Raw genomic sequence first — 12,528 nt, 5'->3', positions numbered from 1 at the left:
TTCCCACGCCTCCAACTTATAAATAAGTCACGTACTTGGAACAATTCTTTTGGTTCGCATTCCAAACAGTAAAGGAACAACAAATCTGTTTGGTATCAACTCTATTCAACCAAGTGAATGAATCGGACAAAGGCTCTTCCGTTTATCTTTACATAAACTCCTTTGTCAGGTCCTTAGATCTATCTTATGTTCAATTACCGAAGTAATCGTTTAAGATTAAGCCAACAACACTCTTAATCCAAAGAATTGTGTTGATGCCGATCTATTCAATTAATCAATCCAATCTACCACAAGGATAAACCGATTATTAATTGGATCCTCTTTTACCAAAATAAGTATTGTGCACACCAAAGATTATAAAACCCAAGTCAGATCTTCAATATCTTCTTTGTCTTCAAATCTTCTTAAATCTTCAATAAAAACCTGCACACAATCACTTGAATATCTTGTGATCAATCACGCATGGAGCAGAGTCTGTTAACAATGGATTAGCACAAGATCGTCTTTAAAACAAACAACAGTCTAAAGATCCATGTCGAAACTCTGAACTAGTTTGAGTAAATCTTATATATCAGAAGAGAAGATTATCAAGAATAAACAAACTAGGTGCAATCAGATTTCAACCACCGTTAGTCAATCAAATCAATCGAAAACAAAAGATAAACCGCAATTATCTAGTTTCCCACCAACGGTACACGCTAGAGGTTCTCAATCCCAAAGAAGACTTTAAACTGAGCGGTCGTAAGAGATTTCGCCTAATTAGGTTTTTCTCGTCTCCTAATAGGCGGCTACACCAGTAACAATAACAAAAGAGGAAGTTTGTTGTTACGAAGGATTAGTTTGATTGAAAGGAAAACTTCAAGTATTTATAGACAAGGAAGTTTGGACACCAAGGAATTTTCAAAACCGAAAATATTCTCAAGATATTCATTAAAGCACAAATTCGGTTTTCATAATTCCTGGAAATGCTCAGTCCAAAAATAATGATCGAAATCTCTCGGAAAATCTAATTAGTAAATGCACATTACTAATTCTGGAATTTCCCTACAAAATGAAATTAATAACCTTAATTAAAAGATAACTTACCTATGTTTCGATCCTGGGATTCTCTTCCCTTAGCCGTTAAGGAATATCTTTGAACAATTAAAGAAATAAACATTCACAAAACATGTTCAAAGTATGTCGACATCCTTATTTTGTAAGTTCTTTTTCACACTTACAACCTTGAAACTGATTTTCCACACTTCCAAACAAGTTTAGCATTGGTTCATCTGACTTTCAAGAACTATGTGATTGATCAAACCAACATTCAATCACAATCATGGGTTTAACGGTTCTACCAAAACAAGTTTCGGTTCTACCTCCATGTGAGTACTGTGCATAGTCACACTAGCTTTCCAAAATTCGGTTGACTAGGTACTAGGATCGGTTCCCCACATATATATGGTATCTAACTTATATGTGTTGAACATGTCCATAGGATCGGTTCCCCTTTGCCTAAAAACGTGTTGCACATGTCCATATGATCGGTTCCCCTTTCTGCTATAAACCTTGTTGCACCCCATACAATAATCGGTTCCTTTTGTGATGTACTGCACCTCTTACTAGGATCGGTTCCCTTTTCCCATATCTGGTCAGACAAAACACAAACCCGATCATACCATCTTAGGTGATTACTTAAGATCGGTTTCACTAATAAAAGTCATATCAATACATAAGTCAGGCCTTTGTGACTAGTTCTACCAAGAACACAAACAAGTTGTGAGCGGTTATACTCAATCACACATACTGGTTGTTCATAAGATATGCAAATGAATAACAAAACCAATAACACCTGGCAATTTCCTTTTCGGTTCACAAACAAGTTTATGAACTTACTTCCTTAAAAAACATGTAAACATTGTTCCCTAGGATGAAATTCTCACCTCATACCCATACATAATCACAATAGCATTCAAATGATTATGGCGATGTCTTATCTACAAAGTTTAATGGTTAAGCAATAAACCTCATATTGTATTCCTTAATATTATGTCTATCTAGAGTTCAAATATGCTTCGCAGTTACGTTTCAATATGCACGGCTTGAAAGATACGTTAGGGAATGAAACAATTCAAGTCAAATATCACTAACCTCAAGTGGAAGGATGATTGTTGTCGTTGTAGCTCCTTGCTTCTTCACATCTTCAAGACTTCACAATACTTGTAATGTCTCATATCCTAATACTTTCAAGCTAACCTATGCGAAGTTGACTCTAGTACATAATCAAGCGACTCTTAACATGAGTTTTGATTCACTAAAATATGACAACCAAACTTGACATACCAACGCTTGGGGGGTTCAACCGATCCATGCTCTAACAGTTCGTACTTACCCAAACACAATAGGATTGCTTATCAAGTAAATAGGAATTAACGTTTGTGTAATTTACTTTAATTATAATAAAACAATTATAATGCGAAAAATAAAAGTAAATGACACAGCAAGTTTTTGTTAACGAGGAAACCGCAAATGCAGAAAAACTCCGGGACCTTGTCCAGAATTGAATACTCTCAAGATTAAGCTGCTACACAAAATTAAACCAACTTCGTATAGTTGAGACCAAGCAACTAAACCTATAGTTCCCCGAGTTCCGTCTGTATTCCCACGCCTCCAACTTATTAAAAAGTCACGTACTTGGAACAATTCCTTTGGTTCGTATTCCAAACAGTAAAGGAACAACAAATCTGTTTGGTAGCAACTCTCTTCAACCAAGTGATGTGAGTTCGACAAAGATTATTCTGTTTATCTCAATAAACTCCTTCGTCGGGTTCTTAGATCTATCTTATTCTCAACTACCAAAGGTAATTGTTAAGATTTTGCAATCAATACTTTTAATCACAAATAATTGTATTGATGTCGATCTACACAACTAACCAATCCAATCAACCACAAGGATAAACCGATTATAGTTGGATCCTCTATACCGAAACAAGTATTGTGCACACCAAAGATTATGAACCCCAAATCAGAAATCTTAAATATCTTCTTCTTCAAATATTCTTAGATCTTCAATAAACGCCCGCACACAACAACTTGAATCTCTTGTGATCAATCACGCACAAAACGGAGCCTGTTAACAATGGACTATCACAAGACGTCTTTAGATCTACAAACAGTCTAAAGAACCATGTCGAAACTTCGATCTAGTTTGAGTGAATCTTGTATCAGAAGAGAAGATTCTCAAGCATAAACAAACTAGGTGCAATCAAATTTCAACCATCGTTAGTCAATCAAATCAATCGAAAACACAAGATAAACCGCAATTATCTAGTTTCCCGCCAACGGTAATAATAGAGCTTCTCAATCCCAAAGAAGACTTTAAACTGAGTGGTCGTAAGAGATTTCGCCTAATTAGGTTACTCTCCTCTCCGAATAGGCGGCTTCACCAGTAACAACACAACCGAGGAAGTTTGTTGTCACGAAGGATTAGTTTGCTAGAAATGCAAACTTCAAGTATTTATAGACAACGATGTTTGGACACCAAGGAATTTCCAAAACCGAAACTATTCTCAAGATATGCAATATATTCCAAATTCGGTTTCCATAATTCCTGTAAATGCTCTGTCCAAAATAATGACCGAAAATCTCTTTGGAAAATCTTCAACTAGTAAATGCACATTACTAATTCTCGTTTTCCTAAAATAAAATTAAAAACCTTAAATAAAAGATTTTTAACTTATTTATGTTTCGATCCTGGGATTTTCTTCCTTTAGCTATTAAGTCATAATTTTGAACAATTAAAGAGAAGTGTTACTGCACATGTTTAAAGTATGTCGACATCCTTACTCTGTAATTCCTCTTTCATACTTACAATCTGGAAAACGATTTGCCACACTTCCAAACAAGTTTTGAAATTGGTTCATCTGACTTTCAAGAACTTTGTGATTGATCAAGAACACTCAATCACCAATCATGGGTTTAATGGTTCTACCAAAACAAGTTTCGGTTCTACCTCCATGTGAGTACTGTGCATAGTCACACTAGCTTTCCAAAATTCGATTGACTAGGTACTAGGATCGGTTCCCCACAAATGTATGGTATCTAACTTGAATGTGTTGCACATGTCCATAGGATCTGTTCCCATTTGCCTAAGAACGTGTTGCACATGTCCATAGAATCGGTTCCCCTTTATGCTAAACCATGCTGCACCTCATAAAAGGACCGATTCCCCTTTATGATGTGTTGCACCTCTTACTATGATAGGTACCCCTTTACCCAGAGTCGGTCATATACAAAATCACAAACTCGATCATACCATCTCAGGTGATTACTTAAGATCGGTTTCACTAATAAAAGTCATACCAATACATAAGTCAAGCCTTCGTGAATAATTTTACCAAGAACACAAACAAGTCATGAGCGGTTATACTAATCACACATATTGGTTTTTCACAAGATATGCAATGAATAACAATACTAATAACGCCTGGCGATTTCCTTTTTGATTCACAAAACAAGTTCATGAATTTACTTCCTTAAAACACATGTAAAACATTGTTTCCTAGGATGAAATCCTCACCTCATACTCATACATAATCACAATAGCATTTAAATGATTATGTCGATGTCTTATCTACAAAGTTTAATGGTTAAGCAATAAACCTCGCATTGTATTCCTTAATACTATGTTTATCTAGAGTGTTCATGCTTTGCAGTTTTGTTTTCAATATGCACGACTTGAAAGATACGTTAGGGAATGAAATAATTCAAGTCAAATATCACTAACCTCAAGTGGAAGGATGATGTTGTCGTTGTATCTTCTTACTTCTTCACTTCTTCAAGTCTTCGTAATAATTGTAATGTCTCATATCCTAATACTTTCAAGCTAACATATACGAAGTTGACTCTAGTACATAATCAAGCGACTCTTTAAATGAGTTTTGATTCACTAAAATATGAAAAACAAACTTGACATACCAACGCTTGGTGGTTTCAACCGATCTATGCTCTAAAAATCTCCCCCTTTGTCAATTTTGGTGACAAAACTCTTACATCATATGGATAAACAAATTACAAGAATTCATTACACATACGCTTAATTCCCGAATTCAACATCACAATAACCTGTATGCATTCAATCATTAAATGCCATTGTTGATATTATGATAACAAAGAATATTACTGAAAAAGCGGGGGTCTAACAACACCACCCAATATTTCGCTTAGCAATCTATATGGACTAACTCCGAAACACTTTCTAGAGAATCAACTAGACAGTCAGACTCAATCTAGGTAAAAGTATCTCAAGGAGTTAACATCTCTCTCTTGTTTTGATTCACTCAAGCTAATAGAAATCAGCGAGTCTATAATCAAACACAAGGAATAACTTGTACGGTACCAAAGACCAATGTCCAAGGATCAATCAATATCAATCAACAACCAAAGGTCGTATTTACAATTGATTGATTCAAACGCACAACCTGTATTATTTCAATTATATAAACAAATATAATGCGGAAATAGAAATAACACAGACACCAGAATTTTGTTAACAAGGAAATCGCAAATGCAGAAAAACCCCCGGAACCTAGTCCAGATTGAATACACACTGTATTAAGCCGCTACAGACACTAGCCTACTCCAAGCTAACTTCGGACTGGACTATAGTTGAACCCCAATCAGTCTCCCACTGATCCAAGGTACAGTTGTACTCCCTACGCCTCTGATCCCAGCAGGATATTGCGCACTTGATTCCCTTAGATGATCTCACCCACAACTAAGAGTTGCTACGACCCAAAATCGCAGGCTTTAACAATAAACAAATCTGTCTCACACAGACAAGTCTATCAAAGGATCAATCTGTCTTGCACAGAAAAACCCAAAAAAATTTTGTTCGTCTTTTGATAATAATCAAGGTGAACAGGAACCAATTGATAATCCAGTCTTATATTCCCGAAGAACAACCTAGATTATTCAATCACCTCACAACAATCTTAATCGTATGGTAGCGAAACAAGATGTCGAGGAATCACAAACGATGAGACGAAGGTGTTTGTGATTACTTTTTATATCTTGCCTATCGGAGAACTCTCACGACTCAAGCCAATCAATATAATTGTACTGTTACGATGGAAGATGCAAGATCAGATCACACAACTACGATAAAAGTAGTATCGGCCTGGCTTCACAATCCCAATGAAGTCTTTAAGTCGTTAACCTGGCTTTAGAAGAAGAAAACCCAAGGTTAAAGGAGAATCGACTCTAGCACGCAAACTAGTATCACATGTAAGGTGTGGGGATTAGTTTTTCACAATACTAGATGTCTCCTTTATATAGCCTTTCAAATCAGGGTTTTGCTTAGTTACAAAGCAATCAATATTCACCGTTAGATGAAAACCTGATTTAGATTCAAGCTAATATTTCTCAACCGTTAGATCGAAAACTTAGCTTGTCATACACAAATGACTGTACGCTTCTAGGTTTGTTAACCGCACCCAAACGTGTACATTGTTGGTTCAACAATAGTCTACCCAAAGAGGTTAACCATATGAGCGTTTCATACCAACCATGTTCTTCTGTACCATAACTAGTTCAATTGACTAAAATGAACTAGTTAAGAGAGTTGTTCAATTGCAAGGAAATCTTATGTAAATACACAAGACACAATTGAAGCAAAGATGATTTGATTCACTCGAATCGGTTCATGAACTTTAATATCCACGGTTTGCAAATGCATTCCTTAGTCTCTTAAGATTAAGTTCAGAAATCATCTTTAGATATATAACCTTCTCAAGTTCGCGTACTAGGTTCGCGTACTTAAGACACCGGATAGAGTTTACAAACTCCAGCAAGAATTCTCGGGTTCGATAACTACGCCGGTTCGCAGACTGGGTTCGCGGAATTGGCTCAAGCAAGTAGTTTGTCAACTCCAGCAGAAATTCTCGGGTTTGAGAACTTCGGCAGTTCGCGGACTGAGTTCGCGGACTTGGCACTTGCCATGCTTCCGGTTCTCTTGATCAACAAAGTTTGAAAACTTCGGTTCTCATTCCAATCATTGAAACATTCTTAGAGGACGTTATATAGTTGTTACACTATTTCTCGTCAAAGCAATTTTCAAGGTGATTGAAACTTTCATGACTTTCGTCACTAGGTAAAGATAAACTTGGTCGAAGCGAAAAGCTTACCAACACATATTTCGAGATATAGTTAGGCGAGGTATACTCGGCTCGAAATACCAAATGTGTATGATCTAGTCTATATATATAGCATACGACTTTTGTCTCAAAGAGCAGGAGATGGAATAAATAGACTTTTGAGTGACAGATAAGTTCAAGTCTCCACATACCTTTTTGTCGAGAAGTTCCACCGGTTCCTTCAGTAGATCTTCTACTTGTATGATGAATCGCTATGAAGTCCTTGAGCTCAAGTACACTTACTATCCTAGTCTGAGACTTATTTATAAGAGACTAGAAATCAAGACTTATAATTTTGATTACTAACATTGACAAACATGCTTGAGATAGCAATGCATGCGAGTTTGACCGAGCAGTGCTCTAACAATCTCCCCCTTTGTCAATTTTAGTGACAAAACTATCAATACATATGGAATACAAAAAAGATAATGAAACTTTAGTAGCTCCTATTCCACATGTATAATCTTCAACATTCCTTGAAATCTTCGTCACTTCCAAGTACTCCAATGATCCCAAAGGTTGTAAGTTTAGCATCACCGTTGTTGAAGATCCGTAGCTATAACAATGAGAAAGCATCGGTCTCGATCATTGTTATATAGTGTCATAGTATTATTACACATTGTCAAAGTCCAATTCTATCACAACTTCAAAAATAATACTATGGTGATATGTATCACTCCCCCTTAGTCAATACTCCATCTCACATGAAAACCACTCCCCCTTACACAATGATCCGAAAACCATATGTATTTGTAGTGTGAACTACATATTAATTCTCCCCCTTTTTGTCAATAAAATTGGCAAAGGTACAAGAACGGGATCATAATGAAATTTCCGAAAGAGACATTTCATGACTAAGAGAAAGAAACACACATCATCTTATTTAGATGCAATCATATAGCCAAAGCTAACAACATTCATCAAGGAGTTTAAAGATACAAGATAACCCCTCTAAAATTCCACAGCCGCACACCCCTAAAGGTATGATCATTAAGCACAAGTTCAAAAAAACTCTCCCCCATTTGATGTCATTCCAAGGGGAACAACAACGAGCGACCTTAATTTTAAGAGAAAAGAAGGAATTTATTGGACACCAAAACCATGAGAATGATTTTTATATCCAACACTCAATCAAATTATTCATAAGTAAACCCATGAATAATCTAATCGGAATACATAATCAAATTAACCACAAAAGTGATCAATTTAATTCATTGTGCTCAACATAAGTAAACTTACGGAGCAACGACTAAGCTAATCATACAAGAGAGTGATTGGATTAATCGTTCATGTACTCAACACAAGAGAACTTGTGGAGTAATAACTAAATAACCAAGAAGATGATTAATTTTGTTCTAAATGCTCAACATAAAGTACCTTACGGAACAACCAACAAAGGCAATCAAAAATAATCAACTTGGTTGTATCGTGCTCAACATAAGACACATTACGGAGCCTCACAGTAATACATACGAATATGGATCAGGGATGATCAATACTTCGGAATACACAAGGATTCATTCTATCTTTCATCACTATTCGCATAACGACATTCAATAGACATAATCCTTGTAAACAAAATATTTTAACCTATCTTCCATCAAAAATCGACAATATAGGCTTAACTTTTGTAATTGTCAAAAGTCTATTCATCCTCAAATTAATACATGAATACCGATCATGAACGACTTTACTTTTGACAAAATATGGGACAACATAGTTCACGGACGTAAACACCAAAATCCCATAACAAATTGCAATATAACAAATCATAAAGATTGAATACTGCAAAACATCATCCTCCAAAAAGTTTTAGAATTTTAAAACAAAAACCTAAAAACATGAAGATGAAAATAATATCTATGTGTAGTCACAATCATCGCTATTCCAAACTCTAGTAATCCTTCTCAAAAAAAGGAATAAATTCTCATTAGAAGTTTCATAGGCATCAAGACAAACTCGTAATGCACATATAAGATGATTTGTCCTTAAAGGGTATAATCAATCTTTTTCGCTCGGATTTACACCAAGAATAGCTACCAAAAGCGTATAAAAATATTTTCTTAACAGAGAAGAACATACAAAGTCATTAACGACCATGCACTACAGTTCACATAAGATGATTGTGAACATTCAAGATTCCCATAGTAATGCATGCTACTGCCCGTTCTTGAACTTCCTTCTTTGTGATTCACCAACAACATTCTTGTAAAAGATACAATGAGCTTAGAAGATTAGTACTCCAAGAATACAAGTGACCAAGTCCAAGAGAAGTGGAACAAGTGCAACGAAACGGAGCAAAACACTCAAAAACAAGAGACATGACAAATACTAATCTTAACTCATCCAAATTCATAAATTCTCATCTCCATTTTGAAGAGAAATCAAATAGGAAGAGAATGCAAAAGGAATGAGGTCATTCCGAGTTCGGACGAAGAAATTACGGCCAAAACAAGTTTACCGAATATCGACGTCTACATGCAAATATGAATACGGGTTTGCAAACGAATTTTCATAACTTGGAGCAGTTTGCAAACTGGGTATGCGAACTTAAACCCCTGTATTTTGATTTTAAATGATGATAGCATACTTGGTATGTGTACCATGAAGTCCAAACATCCTGAACTATTATTTTCAAACCTGAACATTTAAGAACCTTAAACACAGATCAAGTTAGGTAGAAAAGAACGATAAGAAAGGTATGTGAATCATTATAAGTTCTCTAAGCAAATAAAAGCAAAAATCTTGCTCAAGTTTATAGACATACCCTTTTTAGATGAATCCAGCTGAATTCTACAGCCTTACCAAACATAATCTGTGCGCCCTAGTTGTTGTGCTTCCCTCACCGTATACATAGCAGGGCATTCTTGGTGAGGATGCACTTTCAACACAGTCAAGTTGTGTTGAGGTGAACAATGTCTTGCTCACCACAAGTGACTTTTGGATTATCATGAAAGAGATCGCTTTTAGAACCTTTCACATCCAAATCCATTTTCCCAAAGAACTCTTTAAGTTCCAGCATCATGGATACTGCTTTCTCCATAGTCATGGAACTTTCTGGGAGATCATTCCTTTTCACACTCAAAACATCATTGACTTTCTTTGGTATCCATTTTTGAGTGCGTTTAGGAATGACCGAAACCTTCTTCCCATTACTTTCTTCGAAATTTTCCAGAAGAGAATTGGATTGACTATTCTTTTGCAAGTTAGTCTTTCTCCAATTGGGAGCATCAGATCTTGTCTTCGTCTTTACAAAGTTATCCTTTTGATAACCATTACGATTGTGAAAAGGATTCGTATGACGTTTATAGGAAAATCTAGGCCTATCACAACACTGATTCCTTTGCCAAAGGGTTGGACAGTTACAACCTGTAACGTTAAGAGGATTAGTCTTAACATATGACCTTGGTTTCACAACTTCTTGTGATGCCCAAACAAGAACATCATGAAGTTTCTCATTCCTTATACGAAAACGACATCTCATTTCCAGGTGACTTTATTTCCGCAATAGTGGCAAACATAATGAATGTTCTTACCTCGATCTATATGTGCTGACTTTGGAGGTTGATATACTTTGCTCTTTCGAAGCTTAACTGCCGGTGAAGGTATTTCACTTTTTCCATCAGTTGAAACCTTTTGTTGAGAAGTATCACTAGCCTTGACAAATTTTCCCTCTTTGCTAATACTTGGAGCATTTATTCCCTTATAGCCCAATCCTCGTGTATCACGATGATTTTTACTTGCTCCTAGCATAGTGGTTAATTTGCTTGAACTAGTATTGAACTTTTTCAAGTCATCTTCCAACATCTTGACTTTATCAAGAGCAACACCTAAATCAGCCTCAAGGCGTTTTTTTCGAACGAGACAAGCACTTTCTCTGTCATCAAAACTAATTTGTTGAGAGTTAAACCTTGCTTCAGATTATGCAAGTTTCTCTTCCAACAAAAAGTAATTTTGATAAAAATTATCAAATTCAAGTGACCGTCGGTTTTCCTCAGAATCCTTGAGGATTGATTCGGTATAACGATTCGAAAAATAAACACCTGCGTAACATCTTCTCAATTTCTTGTTTTCTCGACATAGAGTAGTCAGAAGAGGTGTGACATGATAAGTTGTAATCTTCTTCATATTCCACCAATCCAAAAACTTAACATACTCTGAGACTTCCTCATCAACATCTCTATCAATATCTGACTCACCTTCATCAGAAAGTTCATCCAACTGTTCTTCTAGGAGAGTTTCCCAATCAACAGTTTTACATCAAGAGAATGTTTAAATATTGACTTAGATGTGGCAGTTCTCTCAGGTGAATCCAAGCTTTTAGAATCATCTGGTAATTTCTGAAATGGTACGTTATTAGAGATAGACTCGTCCATAATCAGATCGCTACAAACACAGACTTATAAGGTCTTTAACGTGTTTGCCTGATCTGATACCAATTGAAAAAGCGGGGGTCTAACAACACCACCCAATATTTCTCTTAGAAATCTGTATGGACTAACTCCTGATGAGTGCTAAAAAGTGCATATTTCTATATCTTTTTGTTGGCAATTAACTCATCTTTTGTGCATTAATTCTCCATTTTAACCCATATTCTGTATTTTCATTGTTTTCAAGAATAAATATTTTTCTTACTTAATTTTGCATTTTTAGGTAATAAACGAAGTTCGGATGAGTCGCGGAGCGAAAAGAGCAGAAAAGTAGTGAAAAGCCGGGAAGAATTACGCAAGGAAGCCGCAAAGAATGGAGCGCACGTCCAAAAAGCTAGGAATGGGCTCAAGAAGGAAGAATTGTTCTTAAAGAAGATATGGGCTTGGCATACCCAAGGCCCAAAACCCTTACCCAAACCCATTTTCTATATCCATACCCGCCTCCATTCCCGACCGTCAGATTGGATCGCATATGCATCCTACGGTCGCTTCTTTGCCTGCGCATCAAACCTCTATACTTCCGCTTAACACTACAGTACCTAACTCCATCAAATGCCGTTCGTTTCATTGTATCTCTTCATCCGACGGTCGCTCCTCGCCTGCCTCCGAATCGCCGTCAGATCTACCTACCATCTTCTCATCCTACGGCCCGGATCGCATAACATCTTCACTCGCTGAAACTGCCCAACACCCTAACATCCGAGCCATATACCCCTACCAAACACCCCCTTCTCCTTCTTCCATCGACCTCTCCCCCTCCATGCCTGTTGCAGACCACCCCCACCTTCTCCACCTGCTCTGCCTTCACCACCACCATTCCCTGACACCACCAAACCACTCTATTCCATCCTAAAAGCGAAACCCATCATTTCCCCCATCTTTCTAGCCTCCTACTTCATCAATCTCGCACCTTTCCTATCTCT

Source organism: Papaver somniferum, chromosome 9 (assembly GCF_003573695.1).
Source record: "Papaver somniferum cultivar HN1 chromosome 9, ASM357369v1, whole genome shotgun sequence".
NCBI lineage: Eukaryota > Viridiplantae > Streptophyta > Magnoliopsida > Ranunculales > Papaveraceae > Papaver > Papaver somniferum.
This window is presented reverse-complemented; position numbering follows the sequence as displayed.